We start from the raw sequence: 6,239 nt of genomic DNA, 5'->3' as shown, positions 1-6,239 counted from the left end.
CATCAGGGATTTACTCCCTTAATCCCGACGAGACTGGAGTTTGGGGAGGTCGGGGAAGCTAAGTTCTAGGCTGCAGTCCCCAACTCCCCTTGCTCCTGTAGGGACACAAGAATCCGGAGGGCCGCCAGGTCGTAGAGGCTCTGTATAAACTGGCTGGGCCGGGGGTGGGGGAGGCCTGTCTCTGCCGCTTCCGTGCCTGGGGTAGGGGGCCGAGAAGCAGGGTATTGCTGGGGGCCGGTCCGAGGGCCAGGATCCCCGTAAGGACTGCCACGCGCCGGCAACTTGGTCTGCTTTGTGAACTTCGCTCATACGAAAAGTTAAACAAGACACAGACGAGAAGTCTCACTTAGGAGTTTCTAACGAATAACCTTTACTGACAAGAGTAAAACATCAAGGAAATTAAACGCAAACATGTCAGCCCTAGCCATGCGCCAGTTTTGGAATATTTGCTTTCGCGACCGACCTTGGCCGAGGTGACCGACCGTAGTTTCGGGTTTCGCTGGACGAGGGTCACTCGAAGACCCGTCCGTCCCTCCGTCCAGGAGTGGGCGACTTGCGGACAAGGGCAGAGGAACTTTTGTTCGGGTTCTCACCGCGTACAGGTGTACCGCCCGAAGCTTCTGGGATGGACGGGTAGCTATACCTGTGCGTTTAGTTAAGTGTACTAGGAACATTGTTTCGTTTAAGCCACCCACAACCCTTTGGGGTGTATGTTAATATCCTCCATTTTATTGATGGAGCAACTCAGGTCCGGGCAAGTGAAGTGACTTGCCCAAACCTACACTGTCTGAAATCGGCAGAGCGGGGATTTGAACCCAGTCTGTCCTCCGCTAGGGCTGGGGCTCCGCCACCACGTGTTCGCTGAATGCCTGCGTCGAACTGGGATGTCCGCCCATCGCAAGTGTTCCCTTCCGAGGTCTGGGGAAACCCGGTGCCCCGCAGGCTGGGCTGGATTCGCAGGGGTACTCCCAGGGCTGGGCTGTCAAGCTCCTTCTCCATCTTCCAACACCTTCCTGAGCACCTACTATGTGCCGATCCACGAAAAACAAGCAAGAGCAGGACTCGGCCAATAAGTGGTTCAAGTTCATCGCGCTCTCCTTGGTGTAACGGAGCACTGATCTGGGGTGTCAGGCTGATCCTGGCTGTGCAGTTTTCGGCGGGTGACTTCACCTCTCAGAGGCTCAGCTTGTCCCTCTTAAATGGGGCGTTAACCCCCTCCAGCAAGGGCTGCAGTGAAGATCTAACGAAAATCCTTTTGTAAAGCACTAGGGCACACAGTAGGCGCTCAACCCCTGCTCGTCCCCTCTCCGCCCCTCTAAGCGTGCCAGGGCAGCGCCTTCCCGCTCCCGCTTCCCGCCTCCGGCACGCTCGCCCGCCTTGCGCGTCCCGCGGCTAAGGGACTGGGGCAGAGAGGACCAAACAGAAAATTATTTCCGCCCGCTCGGCCCGCCCCGCCCCGCCCCGCCCGTCCCCGGAGCCAGAAGGGGATTGTGGGGCCGCCGCGGCCGCCGCCGGAGCGGAGCGGGGCGGAAGCGCGCATCGCGCTGCTGCTCGGGCCCGACCGCGCCGGCCCCCGCACCTCCCGGCCCGGGACTGTGGGCTGTGGTCTGGGTGGTCCCGGGATCCGAGGCGGCTGCCGCCGATCGCATTTCCACGAAACCTTGCTCACTGGTTCCCGGAACTGAGCGGGGGAGGCTGAAGAGTGTTGAGGTTTCGCTTCTGCTAGCTGGCCGGGCGCTTCGCCGGCCCCGGGGGCGCGCCCTCCGCATTAGAAAGCCCCGGGCTCCGGTAAAGGACTACGCCGGCGCCCGCGGGTTTGCATTTTATTTGCGTCTCGTTTGCATATCACTTTCTCCCCCGAAAGCAAAGATTCTGACCTTGGGGGAGTTCAGAGAGGTTAAGTTACTTTTCCGAGGTAGCCCAGCCAGTAAGAGGCTTCAGGTGGTTTACCTGCCGGCTGGGAGAGTCTGGCATGGCCAAATGGAAAGCGCGGGCACTAGAGTTAGAAAGACCTAGGTTTGATACCCAGCCTACTCATTTACTGGCTTTGACCATGGATTAGTAATGCCTTATCAGGGACCCTCAATTTCCCCATCTCAGAATGTGGACGTAGTACCACCTTCAGGGTTGATGTGAGCAGTGACACTGTCAGGTACCTGGTACAGCGGGAGGGGTGGTTTCCCCGTCAAAGGTTATGACTCTGCAGTGGTCTCTACAGTAGGCTTGGTTGGGGTGCGAGGGTGGGTGAACAGGTTCTTTCCTAAGTCAGACATCCTGTGCAAGAGGGATAGAGGCTCGATTTAAAGAGGAACTGGTGGGAGTGAGGGGATTCCCCCAAGCATTAGGAGGCCCGTCGTCATGATTATTGTAAATAGTGACTCTGCCCCGGTGGGATTTTTGGCTTTTCAGGTCCTTCTACAGGAAGAGCACAGTGCTTAGTGTCAAATTAGCTAGCAGTGTAACACAGAGTCTCACTGCCTCTGTTTGCCAATCTGGAGAATGGAGATAATTGGATCCCCTCCTCCATTTGGCAACTCCAGCCAGCCAAGCTCCCAGCAGGTGTTTTAAGAGCTGTGACTGAGCCCACATGGTCCCTTTGACCATGTTAGGACATAAGGGACTTCCTTTAGGGAGTTAAAATGGGTAGGAAGGGAAGAGGTCCATGGGGTGAGGTAGCCATCTGCCCAAACTTTTTCCAGAGCTACTTGGAATCAAGTCCCAGCCCTGCCCCTAACCAGCTGTGTGACCTTGGGCAAAAAAGTTGCCCTCTCTGGCATTTGGTTGGGTGACTGGATCTTGAAAATCCCCTTGGAGTTAACATTCTGTGGTTGATGATTTTGCTCTTGGGGAAATTTCCAGGCTGAGGGATGACAGATGAATAGCACATTCGCCCTGCTGTGTTCTTCTTTTCCACTAGTTCCTCCTGAAGTCTAATCATCCCTCCTGTTATAGTTGCCATCAGGACAGAATTGCAAAAAGCTGTATTATTCCATCTTTCAGCAAACACTTCATTGAATCATCATGGGTAGGCCATAGGAGATACACAGATAGTCCCTGGGATGGTGGGAATGACAGATCTATAGAGAAATGACTTCAAGATCGTAAGGGCTGTGACAGTGCTAAGAAGAGTGCTGACACTGGCAGGAAGGAAGTAACCATGTTTACGGGATCAGGGATAGCCTGAGCTGGGACCAGATGAGTGAAGGAGGGTTTGCAGGCAGATAAGGGGCAGTAGAGCTTTCCAGGCAGGGGGGACAGCTTGTTCAAAGGCACAGAGGTAGGAACCAGCAAAGTGTGTATCGATGTTGTACACTGTGGACACCCCATGATGGTATGTGTAGTAGGAGAACAGGAGGGAGGGTGAGAGGGATGACCAAAAACCAGATTAAGGGGACCTACGATATTTTGCTAAGAAGTTTGGATTTAATCCTGAGGGCAGTGGGGAGCCAGTAAGGGCTTTTAAGTAAGCGGTGCATAGCCTTATTTGCACACTGGTTGTCAAGTCTGGGATTGGTTAGGGTGGGGGGATTCTAGATTAGTAGGACAGCAATTCTCAACCTTTAAAGTGCATGTGAATCCCCTGAGAGTCTTGTTAAAATGCAGGGTGTGATTCAGTAGGTCTGGGATGGCGGTCTGAGACCCAGCATTTTTAGAAACTCCCAGGTGATGCTGTGTTGCTGCTCCAAAGAGCACACTTGAATAGCAAGTGGTAGGAGACTTGTTAGGGCCCAGTTGAGAGATGAGGGTTTGACTCTGGCAGAAGCAGAGGGGATGAGAGAAGGGCAGGGTATGAGGATGTAAAGAAGTGGGATGTTAAGACCACGACAGGGACTGTTTTGTAAGGCAAGATCGGGAGGATGCCTCCCAGAGGTGCAGCCTGGAGGATTTGCTGGTTGGAGTTCATCTCTGCACTCACAGTAGAACTCAGGAGTGAGGGTGGGGTGGTGAAGCTGGCAAGGAGCCGCTTTGGACGTGCCATCGCCATCGACATCGGGTGTCTGTGACACATGGGGTGGTGATGCTCGGCAGGCAGTTGATTGGGTCTGGATCAGCAGTCTGGGCTGGAGAGAACCAGAGTGAGCAGGCCAGAAGGGTGTCCTGAAAAGCAGGGAGTTCATGTCATGGAAGTCAGGGAGGGACATTTAAGAAGGAAGAAGTGATGCCACTGAGAGGTCAAGGGAGGAAAGTGTTCTATGAGGAGGAGGTCCCTCCTTGGTGACTTTCCGCCTGGAAAGTTCCAGGCAGAAGTGGGAGTGGAAGGTGACCACAGTGGGTCAAACATGGACTGGGGGTGGTGAGAAGGGAGGAAATAGTAGAGAACAGCACTAGGGGGATGGGTGGGTCAGGAGGCAAGGATGGACACCTATGGTGATGGTGGTGATGATGATGACAATTGCAATGATAACAGCAGCAGCTCACTTCTGATGAGAGCTGATGTGCCAGGCACTGTGCTAAGCATCTACCATCCTCCTTGCAACAACCCTGAGATAGATTTGACTCCTGTTCTCATTTTATAGGGAAGGAAATAAGCTCAGAGCACAAAGAGCACCACAAGCAGAAGGTGCAGAAGTGGGATCTGAACCCTGCTTTTAACTACGGGGTCGCGGTCCAGATGATCAGTAAGGGGGCTGCTCTGGGGCTAGCTCAGAACTCACTCTCCCCTTCTCACCAAGCCTCTCCCTATCTCCCTAGTAGTAGTCACACTACTACTAATTCACTGTCATTTATTTAATCTACCACCATTTGTTGACCCCTACTATGCGCCAGAAAATGGGCCAGGCACTGATGATGCAGAAGGGATCAAAGCGGGTTGCAGCCCTGCAAGGCGTCCAGGGTGGAGAGGAAAAGCTGGCTGGTGGGGGCAGGCAAACTGCACCATGCAGTGTGATATGTGCTATGATGGAGGGTGGACCATTTACAGAGGGAGCCCTGGAGAAGAAGCCCCAGCGTCTGCCTGGGGAAATCAGGCAAGGCTCCTTGGAGGAGGCAGGGTCTGAGCTGTGACTTGAAGGTGACCAGGAGTTTGCTGGATAGCCAGGCGAGGGAGAGTATCACAGGCCAAGGACGAGCGAATATACCTGCTAGCGTGAGAGCCCTGCTGTGTTCAAGGGGTACAAGTGTTCCATGAAGGAGGAGCGGGAAAGGGAGTGGGAGGGAAGGGATCAAGACACGTTACCTGTGGCCCAGACTTGACCTCAGGAACATGAGGTCCTATGGAAGATGCTGAGCAGATGTACCTATTGCAAAGTTCGGTAGCCACAACAGAATTGGTGGTCAGAGGGGTAAAGGTGGAAAACAGAGTGACTTCTGAAATTATTGCAAGCTCTAGAATATCAGTTCCATGGGGCAGTGATTTTCTTCTGTTAAAGTGAGCTGATTTCCAATATTGTGTTAGTTTCAGGTGTACAGCAAAGTGATATATATTTTTTCAGATTATTTTCCACTATAGTTTATTACATGATAATGAATATAGTTCCCTGTGTTATACAGTAAATCCCTGTTGCTTATCTATTTTATGCATAGTAGTTTATATCTGTTTGTATCATGCTCCTAATTTATCCCTCCCGGGTCCTTTCCCACTTGGTAACCATAAGTTTGTTTTCTATGTCTGTGGGTCTGTTTCTGTTTCGTAAATAAGTTCATTTGTGTCCTATTTTATATTCCACATATAAGTGATATCATATAATATTTGTCTTTCTCTGACTTACTTCATTAAGTGTGGTATTCTCTAGGTCCATCCATGTGGCTGCAAATGGCAATATTTCTTTTTTTATGGCTGAGTAATATCTATATCTATCTATCTATCTATGCCACATCTCCTTAAACCAGTCATCTGTTGATGGGCACTTGGGTTGTTTCCATGTCTTAGCTATTATAAATAGTGCTGCTGTGAACTTTGGGGTGCATGTATCTTTTTGACTTAGAGTTTTCGTCTTTTCTGGATATATGCCCAGGAGTGGGATAGCTGGATCATATAGTAGCTCTATTTTTAGTTTTTTAAGGAACCATCATACTGTTCTCCATAGTGGCTACACCAATTTACATTCCCACTAACAGTGTAGGAGGGTTCCCTTTTCTCCACACCCTCTCCCTCTATAAATTATTTGTAGACTTTTTGATGATAGCCATTCTGACCTGTGTGAGGTGATACCTCATGGTGATTTTGATTTGCATTTCTCTAATAATTAGCATTTTTTCATGTGCCTCTTGGCACATCTGTACATCTTTTTTGGAGAAAT

This window comes from Lagenorhynchus albirostris, chromosome 20 (assembly GCF_949774975.1).
Source record: "Lagenorhynchus albirostris chromosome 20, mLagAlb1.1, whole genome shotgun sequence".
NCBI lineage: Eukaryota > Metazoa > Chordata > Mammalia > Artiodactyla > Delphinidae > Lagenorhynchus > Lagenorhynchus albirostris.
Note: the sequence above shows the minus strand (reverse complement) of the source record.